This window comes from Mus musculus, chromosome 6, assembly GCF_000001635.26.
Source record: "Mus musculus strain C57BL/6J chromosome 6, GRCm38.p6 C57BL/6J".
NCBI classification, from domain to species: Eukaryota; Metazoa; Chordata; class Mammalia; order Rodentia; family Muridae; genus Mus; species Mus musculus.
Window position 1 is genome coordinate 52,977,312 of NC_000072.6, and position 18,721 is coordinate 52,996,032.

General features: G+C 43.9%; 1 protein-coding gene across 2 annotated transcripts in view; it reads right to left on the bottom strand.

Moving 5' to 3' along the window:
• The window catches only part of Jazf1 (JAZF zinc finger 1), a 300,560-nt gene that overhangs the window by 209,247 nt on the left and 72,592 nt on the right, over positions 1-18,721 (bottom strand). The gene's annotated exons all lie outside the window — the stretch shown is intronic.

Below are 18,721 nucleotides of genomic sequence, written 5' to 3' on the forward strand. Positions count from 1 at the left end.
ATTGTTTTCAATAGCAGAGTAGTATTCCATTGTGTAAATGTACCACATTTTCTGTATCCATTCCTCTGTTGAGGGACATCTGGGTTCTTTCCAGCTTCTGGCTATTATAAATAAGGCTGCTATGAACATAGTGGAGCATGTGTCCTTCTTACCGGTTGGAACATCTTCTGGGTATATGCCCTGGAGAGGTATTGCGGGATCCTCCGGTAGTACTATGTCCAATTTTCTGAGGAACCGCCAGACTGATTTCCAGAGTGGCTGTACAAGCTTGCAATCCCACCAACAATGGAGGAGTGTTCCTCTTTCTCCACATCCTCGCCAGCATCTGCTATCACCTGAATATTTGATCTTAGCCATTCTGACTGGTGTGAGGTGGAATCTCAGGGTTGTTTTGATTTGCATTTCACTAGGAAAAAGTTTAATAACCACAATGGTACAAGACTACTTTAGAAATGCATATTAATAATAAAACTCTCATAGAGAGACGGCTCAGCGGCTAAGAGCACTGACTGCTCGTCCAGAGGTCTTGAGTTCAATTTCCAGCAATTGCATGGTGGCTCACAACCATCTGTAATAGGAACTGATGCCCTCTTCTGGCATGCCTGAAGAGATTGACAGAGTACTCAGATAAATTTAAATCAGTCAGTCAATCAATCAATCAATCAATCAATCTCTCCATTCTTCTGAAGGAAAAGGCCCAAGAAATGAAGTGCCCTATGCAGGCAGCCATGCCTTGCTTTCAAGTGGAGGACAATGTCCTGTGGGCTTATTTATACTTGTGTATCAGTCAACCTTACTGCCCAGGAACATACAGTTGTCAGCATGAACTGTGGAGGAAATTCTTGGCTTCTCATCTTTGTGTTTTCTTTCCATTGTCTTCCTTCATCACTGACTATCTGACTATTCTCCTGACTTTTTCTTGTTTGTTTGTTTTATTCGAGACAGGGTTTCTCTGTGTAGCCCTGGCTGTCCTGGAACTCACTTTGTAGACCAGGCTGGCCTCGAACTCAGAAATCTGCCTGCCTCTGCTTCCCGAGTGCTGGGATTAAAGGTGTATGCCACCATGCCTGGCTTCTCCTGACTTTTAAAATGTCAGTTTTAAAGGAGAAAACACAGCTGCTACCAGTATTCTTTGTGAAAATGTGGTGATGGTGGTGGTGGTGGTGGTTAAAAAGAAAGGTTTGACAGTGGGCTTGCATTTCTTTCAGGCTATTACAACACAAGTCTCTACTCCTACCCACAAAGACTCTCCTTGCTAGCTTCTGAACTGCAGTAGTAGCTCTGTGTACACACTGAATGAATGCTCTCCACTAACAGTGTTCAGAACCTGGTGTGGCAGTGGTGGTGGCTATGGTCTGAGGCCGTTCTCTAAAGCCGCTTAGCAGCACCAGAACTAACGGTGCTGATGACTGCTAGGCAAATGCAGCAATGCAGTCGGGAGCTGCTCCAGGCAAAGGCCCCACAATCCTTCTACTTTCTCGCTTCCCTCATTCTTTTAAACTTCCACCAAGTTCTTGCACATTGCTAAATCTCTTTTGGATTCTAAGGTATGTTGTTGTGCGGTGCTTGCTTTTCTACTGGCCCCTAACTCCTTTGAGAAAATTCAGGTATCCATTAATAAATACTATTGGATGCTCCTGTCCTGCTATGGAGGCTGTTGCAGGTAACTAGAGGAAAACCCCGCTGTCAACTGTCTTTCCTCTCCCTATTCGTACAGCAAGGCTGCTCAGTCCCAGTGTTTCCTGCCACAGTGACCCAGGTTGGAGGCATGGGAACAAGTCTAGGCAGTTGCTTAAGGACTCCTTAGCCTACCCAAACCTTGCCCTACCATCCCCCAAGGAAAAGAGGCCTGAGCTGGTGGAGGGATCCGGTCTCCACGCCCCCATCCTCTCCACTCACTGAAGCATCCATTCATGGCTCTGTTGTCTTGTGTGTCTGTTTCTTTCTTTGTAATAGGTAAGGAAGGTTGTTTAAGTGAGTATACATAGTCCCTTGCAGGATAAATTCTTAAGGGTCTTGATTTCATGTAATGTTTTTTCTCTTACAAATCTTTATCAACATCTCTAGACTGGGGGTTAGTCCCACAGTCAGAACTACACTGTACACACGAAACATACTTCCATCCACCATCACTTTTCAGCAAGAACAGAAATGCTGCCCACATAACAGCCACGATGTCCCTGTATCCAATTATGTGGCAGTAGGCAATGTGGGAAAATAATAGAAATTGGAGATAAAGCATTAATAATATCAAATATTTACAAAGACTTAAAGGAATCCAAGCAGTCTTTGCTTCTTGCTGACATGCTACCCAGCAGTTTTCAGAATCTCACACTAACAGGAAAGCCTCACGGATGAGACGTTTCCGCCTCTGCAGAATGCAGATGGTAACTGAGATGACGCCCTGAGCGGAGGACAGGAGTGGGAGGGCCACACTCTGAGGGGATTCCTGGCCTTGTAGGAAGAGACAAGAGAGAGCTCACTTCCTCCCTCCACCTTCCCTGTGAGGACAGTTTTCACTGGCACCTGAAAGCCAGGAACGGGGCTCATCAGAACCCCAAGACTCAAGAAGAAGCCCTCTGGAACCTTGCTCCTGGCATTGGAGACTGCAGGAGCGTCAGTCCTCAGCACGTGTTTGCGGCAGCCTTAGCCAGCCATGGCAGAGCTGCTTAGGAGAGGCAGGGCTGCTTTAACAAACACAACTGTGGAGCTGGCTTTGGGGCTGGCTGATGGGCAGAGGTTATAAAGGTGCGCTAGGGAAAGCTGGGGGCTGGGAATGAGGCAGGGCGTGGCTCTGGAGAGGCCTCCATCTTCTTAGAGAACACAGGAACAGTGCAGTGAGGGCTCGTGGACAACAGAAGCTGTCCAGACAAGATTTCAGAGCTGGTGAGTGAGCCCTTGCTAGAAGAGCAAAACCTGAGTGAACTGTGCACACTCTGTCTTACAGAGCTGGGGCTGACAAGGAGGGAAAGCTTAGCTGAGGCCTCTACTGAAGCACTGAGCACTTATTCTTCCTGAACCTTGGACTTAAGAGAGGACCTAAGGAGACAGAGAAGATACAAGCAGCACACTGGTAAGAATGGCCACTGGAATCTAAAGTCTACATTGGGCTTGAGCATCCTACAAGCAACCCACCGCCCCGTTCTTCCTCCTTCAGAGTCATGTCCACCCAGAGTCAGTCTTAGAGGCCATGTGCACCGAGCTGCCGCCCAGTGGGTTTCCACGATGGATGCAGAAACCTCTCTGAACCACAGTTCCCTCAACTTGGAAATCCATCTAATGATTATGCTTACCCCATCATGCGGAGGGAAAGACGAGAAAAGACACATCTCTTCAGCCCTTACAGCTTCCAGCAAATTCTATAGACTCAACAACCACTGTCAGCAGCATCGCCTTTGTTATGAACAACGGGCTTTTCTGCTCATAAAATGTTGATGGCAAAATGCAGTTCAAGTACTGAGTTTCCCTCAATTCTCTATAATTTATCCATTCTTTATCTTCTTTCTCATAACCACAGTCATCAGATCAAAGCAGAGGAATGCACAGCTGAATTTTAGTAGAAACTCATAGCAGTCTACATCTGTGCTGTGCAGGTGAAATCGTACCTCACTGAGTAGCCGTCACCTCTGAGCTTCACCACCTCTCCTGGGACAGCTGTTGTAATCCCAGTCACAGGAGGACACTGAGGCCTAGTTGCTTAATTTGTGCAAGGCTAGGGGCTAACGATGGACGATCCTCAGAAGAAAGCCGGTCACCCGTTCGGCCGTCATCCTCATCCCCAACCCTGGCCTTTCCAGTTTTCTTCTACTCCAAACAAAAAATTTTAATTTAAACATAAAAGCCAATTTTAAAATTTCCTGGTTTTGACAGTGTGTGTACTTGTGTGTTCGCCAGAGAAAAAGAGAGAGAGATAATTTGATCTGTCACAATAGTCACCGTGTATATTGGCCCAATTGACAAAAACACCTCTCTGTTAAATTGTAACTTATACTAGTACATTTGCATCTGGCCACAGCATGTGCACACACGATTCTCTCTAGAATCCTCCAGAACCTGTGGGGAAAGAGCTTTGGACAGCTGTGAGAAACAAATGACACACAGAGGGAAACATCACAGTCATGAACACTAGATAGATGCCGGCAGTAAGACATGATGAAAAATTGAACTTTGATATAACAGGACTTCTTTTCTAGAGTATAACTTTCAAAAGTTTGTAAAAATTAATAATTTGTAATAGATTAGAAAATAGTAGTAACTATAATTAACTTTTTTTAAAAATCAGCTCCAGATTTGTGCTGCCTGATAGTAACACATTCCTTTTTTAAAAAATATTTATTTATTTATTTATTATATGTAAGTACACTGTAGCTGTCTTCAGACACACCAGAAGAGGGCATCAGATTTCATTATGGATGGTTATGAGCCACCATGTGGTTGCTGGGATTTGAACTCACGACCTTTGGAAGAGTAGTCGGGGCTCTTAACCACTGAGCCATCTCACCAGCCTTATAATTGACTTTTACAGAGAGTTTGTCTTAAACAGTTAGAAAGCCAGCCTTGCAATAATATTTTATACAGCTGTGTGTTGCTGTGGAATGCTCTTGCTGCGACAGCTCAGTCCCATGAGCATCACAGCTTGATTCCACAAGCACATAGCACCATAGAACTCCAGTAGGAGGTGAAGATTTAGGATTTTAATTTTTTAATTGAGGGCATGACAGAACACAGTCCAAAAATAGAGTTGTGTGAAAATTCTGAGTGTTTATAAGAAAACTCCAAGAAAACAGGAATCCTGTGACCTCGGTTTCTTCAAAACACAGACCTGTTCTTGGAATGTGTTTCCATGCTCCTCCCAGGTGTGGCGGATAGGAGTGTTTCCTTCAGCTGTCATTATTCATGTCCTCTATGGAAAAGCATGGTTTTGCCATGCACAGCATGGCCCTGGGATTGCACACTTTACTCCTGTGCCTCTCTTAACTCTCAGAGTGTAAATGGCCTGCTGCTCTTAATGCTGGGCATGAAACCTTAGTTTGTCTTGTCTTTAGTCTCCACTCTCCTAGGCTCACACTGCCACCTAGAGAGCTAAACAGGGCATAACTGAGGCGTACGTATAGTCTTCTGTATATTTAAGATGGCCTTGTACTATTTATGAAGAGCAGTATATGAACCAATACTTAAACTATAAACTTTAATTATTTTCAAACTATATAAAAAACGTAAATGTCTATTGGTATCTTGCCTGCATGCATTAGGCGCGTGCGTGATATCCACAGAGGCTGGAGCACTGACAGATGCCATGAACCGGAGTGGGGCTCATGAGCTGCCATTATGGTACAAGGAAATGGATCTCGGTTCTCTGGAAGAGCTGTCAGTGCTCTTAGCTGCTGGTCCATCACTCCAGCCCTCTCCAATTACTTTTTAAAGCTTGTAAATACTGATCTAAAATCTAATGTTCAACTTTAAAGAAACAGCAAAGGTCCATACCAACCAGTGTCAAATAGAAACAAAACAAAACAAGAAATTTGTTTTCAGAAGACAGCTACCTTAGCTTTGATGCAGCTAAAATACACAACACACTGAGCTCTGCTGTGGTGCTGGCTGCTAGGGAGGGAGAAGAAAGGAGGAGGCGGGGCACTCAAACCGCACAGAGACGTCGGTCGCTCACAGACAAACCAACATCCATCACTTGCATAACTTCATATGACTTTAATCTCATTAGGACATGCCCCTGAAGAATTCCTACTACAGTTTTGTTCAAGCCACAGTGTGCATAAAGAACACTAAGAAAACCCACGTGGTTTCAAAGGCAGCTTTAACTACTGCTCCAATACTTCATTGTACACCATTATTCCTGTATCCCATCATTAACTCTGGTACTGCAACGAACCACACCATGAGTGAGTGAACAACTTCCAACGCAATTGTCTGGCAGCCCGATTCTTGATCAGCTGCACCCCTAGATACCCTCTTGCCAATGCACTAGTCAGTCTTCTGGTCTATGGCCAAAACTCCCCAAGGTCTACCAAGCAGAGTTCAGGGTGCTGCCTGCTGACATTGAATTAGCCAGACTCTGCCCCTCCAGGGCAAATGGAGCAAATGCTATGGGTGTCTGATTTCCATCCACACAGCAGATGCCTGTCTATGTTTCAAATGCTGTAGAGCCTCCTGTGGCAATGGCTGTCAACAAGCCAATGATAGGCTCCTCCTTTTATAAAGGAGCCACCACCAGCAGCAAGGAAAGGGGGTGATTACAGAAGCAGAGGGAGCAGAGGGAACTCAGTGCTCAGTAAGACAAAACAAAACAAAACCAACCTTCCCTTCCCATCTTCCACATTATCCACAGGCCTTACAACATGCTAGAAGCATATCATAAATGTTGAGCCTACAGGGGGTCCTGGCCCTAGAGGACTTACATTCTGTATGGCAAGAAACTGAAAACACGAAAATAGTCACTTCTTGTAACAAATGTCTCCAGGTCTTATAATAGAAAAAAAGTAAGTGCTTCACATGTGGTAAGACAGTATGTAAGAAATCAGCTATGCCATCCTTTGAAATGGAGGTAAGCTCTAGTTTCTTGCTCCACGGCAACAGACACTCTCTTTTTCTAACCAAGAGAAATTGAAAAGCATGCATATGCCACCTGCACAGTATCCATGTGTCCCCTTTCCATCAGTACAGATCCATAATGTTCCTTGGTGCCATTGCTTGCCAGCAGTGACAAGACCTGAAGAGCTGGCTCCTTGGGCCTTCGTGACCTCCTCCCAGGCTTCGTATCTAAGCCTTCACATAGGAAGCAGGGGAGGCATAAGCAGTCAGAACATAGCCCAGGGAGAATGAGACGTGACACCCTCAGTGGCAGAGGAGGCTGGCAGAAGAGGAGGAGAAGGCCAGTCCTACTGTGTTTCTAGGACTGGGATGGGCAATGAATGTGGCCCATGGAGTTGGCAAAAGCAGCAGAGTTTGGAAAGAAAAGTCCTGTGTAAAATGAGACACTGCGGCGAACACACAGTTGGCCATACCAGGAGCAGACCTTCAGCTCCAACCCCTTCAGCTGGCAGACACACACTAGACCACTATACTCAGTAATGTCCTTTGCTTTGTTCCCTAGAATGGAAAGGAAAGACTGTAGTCCACTGATGAAGTGAGACAGCATATCTTATGAATGCATGAATTTAATTACTTACACAGCCTATACCTTTCACATATATTTAATAGACAGAGAAATCAAAAATAAACAAACCAATAAAAACAAAATGACAGGCACCCAGTCCCACAACATCCGGAGAAAGCGCCACTCTCAGGTACTCTAACACGCCCAGGACCACAGGATATCAGGATCCCAGAAGCTTGGCCACACCAGGATCTCAGGGTCCCAGAGGCAGCTTGACTCCCAGGAGCTCTGACACACCCAGGATCTCAGGATCTCAGGATCACAGAGACAGCTGAACTCAGGAGTTCTGACACAACCAGGATCACAGGAAGGACAGGCCCCAGTCAGATATATAGCAGGGGCAGGGAGAACTAGAGATAATCAGATGGCAAGAGGCAAGCAGAAGAACATAAGCAACAGAAACTAAGGTTGCTTGGCATCACCAGAACCCAATTCTCCCACCATAGCAAGTCCTGGATATACCATCACACCGGAAAAGCAAGATTCAGATCTAAAATCACTTCTCATGATGATGATAGAGGACTTTAAGAAGGACATAGATAATTCCCTTAAAGAAATACAGGAGAACATGGGTAAACAGGTAGAGTCCCTTAAATAGGAAGCACAAACATCCCTTAAAGAATTACAGGAAAACACAATCAAACAGGTGAAGGAAATGAACAAAACCATCCAGGATCTAAAAATGGAAATAGAAACAATAAAGAAATAAAAAGGGAGACAACCCTGGAGTTAGAAAACCTAGGAAAGGGATCAGGAGTCATAGATGCAAGCATCACCAACAGAATACAAGAGACAGAAGAGAGAATCTCGGGGGCAGAAGATACCCTAGAAAACATTGACACAGCCCTCAGAGAAAACGCAAAAAGCAAAAAGCTCCTAACCCAAAACATCCAGGAAATCCAGGACACAATGAGAAGACCAAACCTAAGGATAATAGGTATAGATGAGAGTGAAGATTCCCAACTTAAAGGGCCAGTCAATATCGTCAACAAAATTATAGAAGAAAACTTCCCTATCCTAAAGAAAGAGATGCCCATGAACATACAAGAAGCCTACAGAACTCCAAATAGACTCGACTAGAAAAGAAATTCCTCCCATCACATTATTAACAAAACACCAAATGCACTCAACAAAGAAAGATTTTTAAAAGCAATAAGGGAGAAAGGTCAGGTAACATATAAAGGCAGACCTATCAGAATTACACCAGACTTCTCAACAGAGACTATGAAAGCCAGAAGATCCTGGGAAGATGGCATACAGACCCTAAAAGAACACAAATGCCAGCCCAGGCTACTATACCGAGCAAAACTCTCAATTACCATAGATGGAGAAACCAAGATATTCCATGACAAAACCAATTTTACACAATATCTTCCTACAAATCCAGCTCTACAAAGGATAATAGATGGAAAACACCAACACAAGGAGTGAAACTACATGCTAGAAAAAGCAAGAAAGTAATCTTTTAACAAACCCAAAAGAAGATAGCCACACAAACATAATTCCACCTCTAACAAGAAAATTAACAGGAAGTAACAATCACTTTTCCTTAATATCTCTTAACATCAATGGACTCAATTCCCCCCAAAGACATAGACTAACAGACTGGATATGTAAACAAGCATTTTGCCACATACAGGAAACACACCTCAGTGACAAAGACAGACACTACCTCAGAGTAAAAGGCTAGAAAACAATTTTCCAAGCAAATGGTCCCAAGAAACAAGCTGGAGTGGCCATTCTAATATCAAATAAAACCAACTTTCAACCAAAAGTTATCAAAAAAGGTAAGAGGGGACACTTCATACGGGTCAAAGGAAAAATCTACCAAGATGAACTCTCAATTCTGAACATCTATGCTCCAAATGCAAGGGCAACCACATTCATAAAGAAACTTTACTAAAGCTCAAAGCACACATTGCACCCCACACAATAATAGTGGGAGACTTCAACATCCCACTCTCAGCAATGGACAGTTCATGGAAACAGAAACTAAACAGAGACAGAGTGAAACTAACAGAAGTTATGAACCAAATGGATCTAAAAGATATTTCTAGAACATTCCATCCTAAAGCAAAAGAATATACCTTCTCAGGACCTCATGGTACCTTCTCCAAAACTGACCATATGATTGACCACAAAACAGGCCTCAACAGATATGAGAAGATTGAAATAATCCCATGCCTCCTATCAGATCACCACGGACTAAGGCTGGTCTTCAATTCCAACAAAAACAATGGAAAACACATGTACACATGGAAACTGAACAACACTCTACTCAAAGATAATTTGGTCAAGGAAGAAATAAAGAAAGAAATTAAAGGCCTTTTAGAATTTAATGAAAATGAAGACACATCATACCAAAAAATTTATGGGACACAATGAAAGCAGTGGTAAGAAGAAAACTCATAGCTCTGAGTGCCTCCAAAAAGAAACTGGAGAGAGCTTACACTCGAAGCTTGACAGCACACCTGAAAGCTCTAGAACAAAAAGACGCAAATTCACCCAAGAGGAGTAGATGGCAGGAAGTAATCAAACTCAGGGCTGAAATCAATAAAGTGGAAACAAAAAGAACTATACAAAAGAATCAACAAAATTAGGAGCTGGTTCTTTGAGAAAATCAACAAGATAGATAAATCCTTAGCCAGACTAACCAGAGGGCACAGAGACAGTATCCAAATTAATAAAATCAGAACTGAAAAGGGAGACATAACAATGAAATATATCTTAAAATAATTATTATGTTTGTTGAATATTAACAGTTGAAAATACCAAAATCATGTTCTACAAAAATAGTGGAACAAAACAAAACAAAACAAAACAAAAAAACCCTGACAGCTCAAATCTGTTCTGAAAAATCCATTTCCTTGGTAAAAGTGGCCACGAAAAGAATGTTTTAAACTTTTTTCATTTTCAGCTAATTTTTAAAAAGTAACTCTCAAATCCTACCCACACAAGAATCCTAGCTCCCTGTTCTTGCAACACAGCCTCGGGAGCTGACTGGGAATAAAGGGCTGGCTTATACTGCCCTCTGCTGGTGAAAGTGGCACATAGTTTATGAAGCTGCCAAAAAAGAAGCCGGCATTTTGAAGCATTAAATTCTAGACTAATTACTAAAAACAGGTTGTGGAAAATATTACCAAGCAGTTCCAATTACATCTGCACCACATCAGGCACACATTTCTAATGAAAAGGGCAAATGTGTGGGAAGCAATGGTGCCAAGCCACATCTGCTAACCCAATACCCACGCTTTTAAACCAACTCCGTAAAATATGCATTAAATTCACAACAACACCTTTAAACTGCCCCCTTACCCATCCAACTCCTGACATACCAACCACCTTTTCAGAAAACAAACAAATGTGGTAAAAATTCAACCTTGGCTTCTACCATTGCATTCTGGCCTCTGCCTCAATCAGCTCTGCAATAAATACTGATGCTGCCACAGTTCACACAATTTAATTTCTAAGCAAAGCTCTTTTAATTTAGAAGCTGCTAATTTGCCAGAATGTTGCTGGAAAAGTTGCCATTTGTTTAAACACATACAACATCAGCCTCCATTAAAATGATTACCGCATCATTCAACAGTCGAAAGCATTTATTAGGTGTCTTTAATTCCACAGAGCATTTTACTAAGCCCTGTATAAATGAGTTACACCAAAGCCCTGCCTGGAGCTTTTTTCCTTAAATAGATGAAGTAACACACGCTGACACAATGGAACAACAGCAGAGGTATATTAACTTAATATACTCTGTCCTGAGGGAAAAGAAATGGCAGCATTCTAAAACTGGATGTTTATGGAGGACAGGGCAAAGAGGAACCAGGCTGTCTAAGGCCTCTGAGAAAGTCAGGATTTGGGGAACTCAGTGGAGATGGGACAGGGAATGGGGAGCTAGGAACCAGGTAGACAGATACAGGTCTTGCCTGGGCCTGGAAGGTCACGTGCATGCAGGAGTATGGCCATGACATAGAGTCCCCCTGCCCACTTAGCAATGTTCTTTAACCAAGATCAGGACACTGCTTCTGCTCGGGCACACACGGCCTGGGTTCCAGACTGTCAGGCTGTGAGGCACAAGTGTTTCAGACAGAGGTGGGCAGCCAGTCCCAGTCCTGGCCATGCTGGAGGCTATGACAGAGGCCTCACATTCCCCCACAGCTTTGATACCTTCATTAACTACAGTCAGCAAACACTAAAGACCATTCCATTATATAACCCCATTATTGAATCACTAGTTTTGTCTACAAGGAAAAAAGTTGAGCCTTTTGCTGAAGGTTACCTGTCACAGTTACTAAGTGACAAGGTCAGGAATCACATGCCACTACCTACTTGGAATCCACTGGCCAATCAGCTCTGTGGACCAAGCTTTCTATCAAGTGTCAACCTTCCCATCTAGCTGAGGAGTCTACAAACACACAGATGCACAGTAATATGTCCCCCACGCCAGCCAGGGGCTAGGAAGTGCACCACTATTGTATGTCCAGAGTGGGGAGAAATGGGAAAACCAGCACAAAAACCCACTAGGAAAACCACTCAGTAACACAACAATAATGTTGGGTTTGGGGTATACCCTGGCCCACTCTCAAGAGTGCCCATATTGATCTGTTCTGCTTGCAGTAATGGGTGTGCATGGTGCCAGCCACTCAGTCAAGCAGGCCTGCCTCCCTGGCTGCCACCCTGCCCATAGGAGTCAGAACCATCTCACAAGCTTTCTGTGCATCTCTCAGGTGCTCCTGCCCCTTCCCAGGCCTGCCCATGTCCACTGTATTCCACTCTTCACAGCCACTAAGCCTAGGAAATGGCTCTAGCCACCAAATAACATGCCAGCCTGCCAGACCCCCTGAAGCCCCACTTTCCCTGGCTTCTGTGTGCATATCACCAGGTGGCCTCTCTCCTCTCTGCCCCAGTTCCCTCTGGATTCTACCCCCTGATTCTCAGGACTTTCAGGGCCCTCTTCTCTTTTTGAACAACCTGATCTGTGTTCGGCATTATCATTTACAATACGTATACACCATTCAGAACATATTCCTGCCTCTGGGCTGGACTATTTCCATTCTCCAGCCTTGCCCTAGCTTCATCTCTAGGTCCATCAGAACCACACTAATCAGGAATGGTGGGAATGTGTCTCTCAGCACCTCCAGCTAGAAGCTTCCTATTTTGGTCCCGGTGGCTACTGTCCACCTTGTCAAATGAACCAGATATCGCCTTGGTTCATTGTTAACCTTTAAGATCAAAAGGGCCTGTCCATTCTGTTCATAGATACATCTTAAATTGGATCAAGTACACATGATGGTCACAGACAATTTACCTGGGCTCAAATCTTGGCCCTGTAATTTTTACAACTATCAGACGTTGTTCTTGCTATCTGCCCAGGAGAAGTAACGATGGTACTCACCCCAAGACCATTGTAAGTATTAAATGAATCAATGCTGACAAAGTCCTCAGGACCATACCCGACAGTGAGCACAATATACATGCACGTGATGGCCTTGTGGTTCATATCCTCTAACCCCGGCCCAGGTCCTCATCATCTCTCACCTGGACTGCTCACAGTTCTTTTCAATTGCCCCCTGCCTCCAGTTTCCTTCCCTCCAATCAAGCAGCACACTGTGGCCAGGGTGATCTCTCTAAATCCTCTCCCTTCCCCTCTTCTCAGGATGCAAGTTTCTGCTCCCCGCGGCCCCCTTCCTAACCTTCTATACTCGAGCTGGGAGAAAGTCCCTGGGGTGCCCAGTGCACTGCGTTTGCTTGTCCTGTTGCCGACTAAGGACCATCCTGCACCTGTGCTGGAAGAGTTCCCTCTTCCTCATCTTCACTCTGGCTTTCTCCCTAGGTCTGAACTTCAGTGAGCTTCAGTCCCACCAAAGCCAGCCTTTTACAATATTTAGCATGACACCCTCCTCGTCATCAGTTTTTAACCTCAAGAAAACCAAAGCCTCCTGTCACGTAATGAATGTCTGCTGCCATCCACTGTTCATGCTGGAGGTGCAATCCTTGGACTTGAGGAGCTCTGGATAAGTCTTTAAGGGGCAGGCCACGAGGGTAGAGCTTTTAGAATGGGATCAAGACTCAGATGAGTATTTCAAGAGAGATTTAAGTCCTCCCTACCCTCGGTCCTGGATACAGGCTGGAAGCCATTAGCCAATGAGGAAGTGGGCCTTTTCCAGTTCTTTTACTAGAACTGTACCTGCTGGTCCTCCTGCTAAGACAGATGGAGAGAATGTGGGCTGGACAGGCCACCCGGGCTGTGGTGTTCTGCTGTGCTTCCTAAAGCGAGTGTCTGAGGGAGGATCAGCTCTGCCCTACTCATCTGTCCAGCTCCAGCATCTGGCCACGCACCTGTCAGACGACGACACTCACACACAGAGCATCCCACGGGTCCATGTTTGTGACGCTCACACACAGCCTTCCTCCCAGAGCATCCGATAGACCTGTGTTTGTCCTTTCTTCCAGAATGGCTTCTCACCAAAGCACACCCAGACTCAGGCTCCTTCAAACTCAAGCACGTGCTAGTGACGAGTGGGTACTTGTGATTAAGCATGTGTAAGTGACAGGTAAGTGGCACTGATGGTGGCAATGGCCCCAGCTAACATTTCTTACACACTGGTTTGCCAGACACAAGCTAAACACCTCACACACAGCACTTCATCTAAGCCTCAGATACAACCATCAAAATCAAGGAAGCTACTCTCCTTCCCTGCCCTGCAGTGCAACAGAAAGCCCCACAGGAGCCACCAGGAACCCTGCCTCCCTGCCCTCTGGACTTATTAACATAACCAAGGGGCTTCTCTCTTACCAGGATCAGATGGGAGCCAAGAGTCACTCTACCTTTTCCTCTAAGCAACAGGGTGACATCAGGACAAGGACTGAGGCCTGCTAGCAACACTTTCTCTTTGTTTTCTGCTACTGCTGATATAATGGACCAAATGACTCAAGATTCCGTGGGAGGTATTTGCACTCTGACATGGAAACCTTCCTCTTACTTTTAAAGACTGTAATGTACTTAGTACAAATGTCTAATGTCTTGTCTTTTAGCATATAGTCAGCCAGCATTCCAAACCAAACGTTAGTACTAAAGGGTTTGGGATCCCCTTTAAAAGAAGAATCTGTATTCGACTTGACCAAAAACAATCCTATGAAATTATTCCCATCTGTTCAATACATAGAGCAAGACTAAAACGCACTGTTTATAGCTAAGATTCCAGTTTAGAAAGGTTAAATCAAATCTTTGAAGCCTTACCAGAACAGGGGGAAGGAAGTTTGCAAGGTGGACAGATAGTTTTAAAAGCTACACAGGGACAATAGAATCAAACAAGAAAGGTGTCCTCACTCCTACAAAGCGATACGATTTGTTTGTTTGTTTGTTTGTTTGTCTTAGCTCACAGGTGTACTGGCTCTTGCTCTTGGCAGCAGCCATGGGAAGCTTTTGTGCTTGCTAAGAAGACAGACACATTAAACACTGTGTTCTTTTTTAATGGCTCTGATGACATATATCCAAGTACTTAAAGTCAAGCTTTTTAAAGATGCTGGTTTTATTCTGTTGATTGGTCTGAAGTCCAATGCTGGAGAAGAGAACTGGACAGTGTGTTCCGCACTCCTAACTTAGTAAAGGGAAAAGCAGCAAGTCCCCCGAGACAGGCTGAGGGAAGACAGAGCAGCCAATAAATGAGAGCAACACTTCTGCTCAAAAGTCAACTTCAAAATAACTTTAAACCAGGCTTTCTAAGACAATGCATAAGAGCAGTCTTATGAACAACAATCCTTACATGAACTCTGGGTCTCTCTTCTCTTTTTGCAGTGGCAGGGCTGGAGTCTAGCACAGTGTGTGTGCCACGCAGGCAGTCTCCCTCCCCTCCGACTCCTGGTTTGAGACAGCAACTCTGAGTTTGCCTAAACTACTGACACAGCAAGCAAATGACATGATGTCATGTTTCTGGAGGCTCTGATTGTTGCAGGAGATGTATGTTTCCCAGGAAGATAGAATTCTTACGGAAGGGAAGAGTTCCTTTATGGGTATAGCAAGTGTCAGACAACAGCAGAATGCCAGCTGTGGCTCAGTTTCCTGGAAAGGAGGCAATCTGGCTGGACTTACTCTAGAGCACCTTCTTACGCTGACCATGCTACAGTGTAAAAGCAGAAGACAGAGCCTCACAGTACCTCCACTGGCACCGTGAACCCCTCCTCCCAACACCTGTGGCAACACCTGTGGCAACACCTGTGGGCGGGAGGTCTTCCTCAAGAAAGGCATCAGGACATCAGCTAGGCAGACTTCATGGCATGTGGCTAGAATCCAACAAGTGTGTGCATGTGCGTGTGTATGTGCGTGTGGCAGTGTATGGGGGAAGCTGTGAGAACTTGATTTTCTCTTGAGTTAAAAAACTAGATGGTACAACCCAAAATGTTAACAACACAAATCCACGTTTTGGATATGGACAGAGCTGGTAGCAATTCCATGTGGAGTGCGTGGTCCACTGCCCTGAAGACAGGACAACACCCGAGTGATTTGCAAGGCAACCTGTGCTTTAGTACTGTACTGAGGCATGGCATTTACTGATGTGAGACAGCCAACTAGTTTCTTCAACTCTACAGACAACTGGGAACCCAGGGGCTCCCTGCAGGAGCTCACGGCACTGCATGAAGTCTGTAACCACAACAGTGATTTTAAACATGGTAAACCTGGCATCTCTGTACCTGCAGCTTTCAAACCTTTAATGATTGCTATGAGCCACATGTTAAGCAGACTTCCATCAGAGGAATGTGGCCATGCTATGTGCTAGAGCACATGTTATTTATTGACATATGCTATATAGTATGATTTACTCTGTTGTAAGAATATCTAACATGGCCACAAGCTGCGGAGCTATTGGCACTTTAATAACTACTAGAATAGAGTAGAGTAGAGTAGTAGTAGAATAGCTAGGTAGAGTTGGTGCTCTTAAATGACTTGATTCCTTATAAGTAGACCACACACCAGAGCAGGCCCCATTTCCAAGACCAGCTGGGCAACACAAACTTAGATCAATAGAAAAGCTAGAAAGAGAGGGAGAAAGGAAGAGGGAGGGAGGGAGGGGGAGAGGAAGGGAGGGAGGAAGAGAGGAAGGGAGAGAGGGAAAGACAAAGCTGGGAAAGGGTGAAGGGTGGAGAGGGTGGTTATGAGAGGACTTGGGGGAAGGGGTAGATATGTTCAAAATGCACTATATGACATTAAAAACTAATTAATAAAATATTATTTAAAAATATACAAAATAAAGTCTGAAAGGAATTACAAAAGGACCAGACATTCAATTATGTGTCTGCTGTATTCACGGATATGTGAACATCTACCATTCCCCACCCCCACCCCCCGCACCCCGCCCCCAAAAAACCCCAAACAAACATAATGAACATTTGGGTAAATATTCCTCTTATTTATTTTTCCATAGCTAAAAGGAGTCTGTACGACCAGAGACTTTGAGATATAGAACTTTGTTTTGTTAGCAAAGTAAATCTTGAGGAACAAAGCACAATTTTCTGTTAACTGTTTGATGAACTGCCAATAAATAAATATCTCACAAAGAGTTACTGCCCTGCCACAACCCCTACACCCAGCATATGCCATCACTCTCTCGCCTAGGCAGCTGTGCCATGTAGCCTGGGATCCAATACAGATGTACAGTAAGGGAGAAGAGAGGGTCAAGGGGCTTACTATAGGTCTTACAGCAGGACTACATGGGCCGCAAACACCCTAGCCAACCCGAACTATATCTTAACAGAGAGCCGCACCACAATCTTGAGGTCTCAACCACAAAAGTAATGACAGTACCCACCTCACAGGAGTGCAGTAGAATGAAATGACATCATGTGAACAAGATGCTTGGTAGAGTGCCCAGTACATGGAACATTTATTATTCTCTCCACAGGCCTATATCTGCATTAGTCTATTGGTAATTCCTATATCATGTCTGATCACTATGACCTTGGCCAACTATACTGTATATAGCTGAGTAAGCACACAAAAAGTATATGCTGCATACTAAGATATGATATATGGCATAGTGTTGGTAAAGAAGAGCTCTAAACTATGTAGTACAAGAGTCTAGAAGTTTGAATATACTACTTCATGTACATGATAGCTTCTGAGTACTATGAACATTATTAATAGATTTAACTTTTTCCTAAAGAAGGGAAAAAGGTTTTATAATTTTATAAACATTTTATATTTATCTGAAAGATATAAAAGCCAACACTGCCATATAAACTATCAAAGAAGATCGCAGACGCAGCTGCTGAGCTACGGAGCTAGAGCTCAGCAAACACTCAGAAGCAGCATAGGGCACGAATGAGGATCTAGGGAGGGAGGCATGGCCAGAGAACGCTTGGAAGAAAGAAGGTGAACTCGAATTGGAGCCCTTAGCTACCTATCTACTTCATAACCATTGATTCAGTGAGGTGTCCGACTTGAACCTCAGCTTACTATCAATTGCTTTAAACCTTTGTGTGTGTGTGTGCATGCATGCATGCACATCCACATGCATAAATGTGTATGCATATGTGTATGGAAGTGAGAGATTGACAATGAATGTCTTCTATGCTTGCCACTTTATTTTTGAGTTCTCATGTGGAACTTGAAGCTTAAATATTCAGACTGGCCAGTAGGATTAACAAAGTAAAAATGACCATCCTGCCTATTCAATGCAATTTCTATCAAAATTTCAACACAAATCTTTACAGACTGAAAGGACAATTCTCGTTTATGTGGAAATACAACAAACCCAGAAGAGCTAAAACAATCCTATACAATAAAAGAACTTGTGAAGGTATCACCATCCCTGATTTCAAGCTGTATTAACTGTATGGCTAACTTGGACATCTGTATATATAAGAACGCAAATAGATTTACACTTATCAGCCTGCACAAAATTCAAGTGTAAGGGGATCAAAGACCTCAATGTAAGGTCAGACACGTTGAATCTGACAGAAGAGGAAGTGGGAATAACTCTGAACACACTGGAGCAGGGACAACAGAACACTGATTGGGCATACAGTGAGGTCAACAGTTAATAAGTGGGACCGCATGAAACTGAAAAGCTTCTGTAAGGTGAAGGACACTGTCTATCAGACAAAGAAATAGCCCACAGAATGGTAAAGGAGTTTTGCCAACTCTACATCCAACAGAGGGCTAATATTCAAATATATAAAGAACTCAACAAACTAGATAAAAAAAAATTTTCAAGTAAAACATGAGATGCAAATCTATACAGACAATTTTCAATAGAGGAATCTCAAATGCCTGAGAAACACTTAAAGAAAATTTCAACATCCTTAGCCACCAGGGAAATGCAAGTCAAAATGATTTTGAGATTCCATCTTACACCTGTCAAGTGGATAGGATCAAAACCACAAGTGATAGCACATGCTATGGAGGATGGGGAACAAAGGAAATGCTCCTTCACTGCTGATGGGGGTGCAAACTTGTACTAATTAGAAATCAATTTGGTAGTTTCTCAGAAAATTGGAGATAGTTATACCTTAAGATCCAGCTGTACCACTCCTGGACATATACCCAAGAGA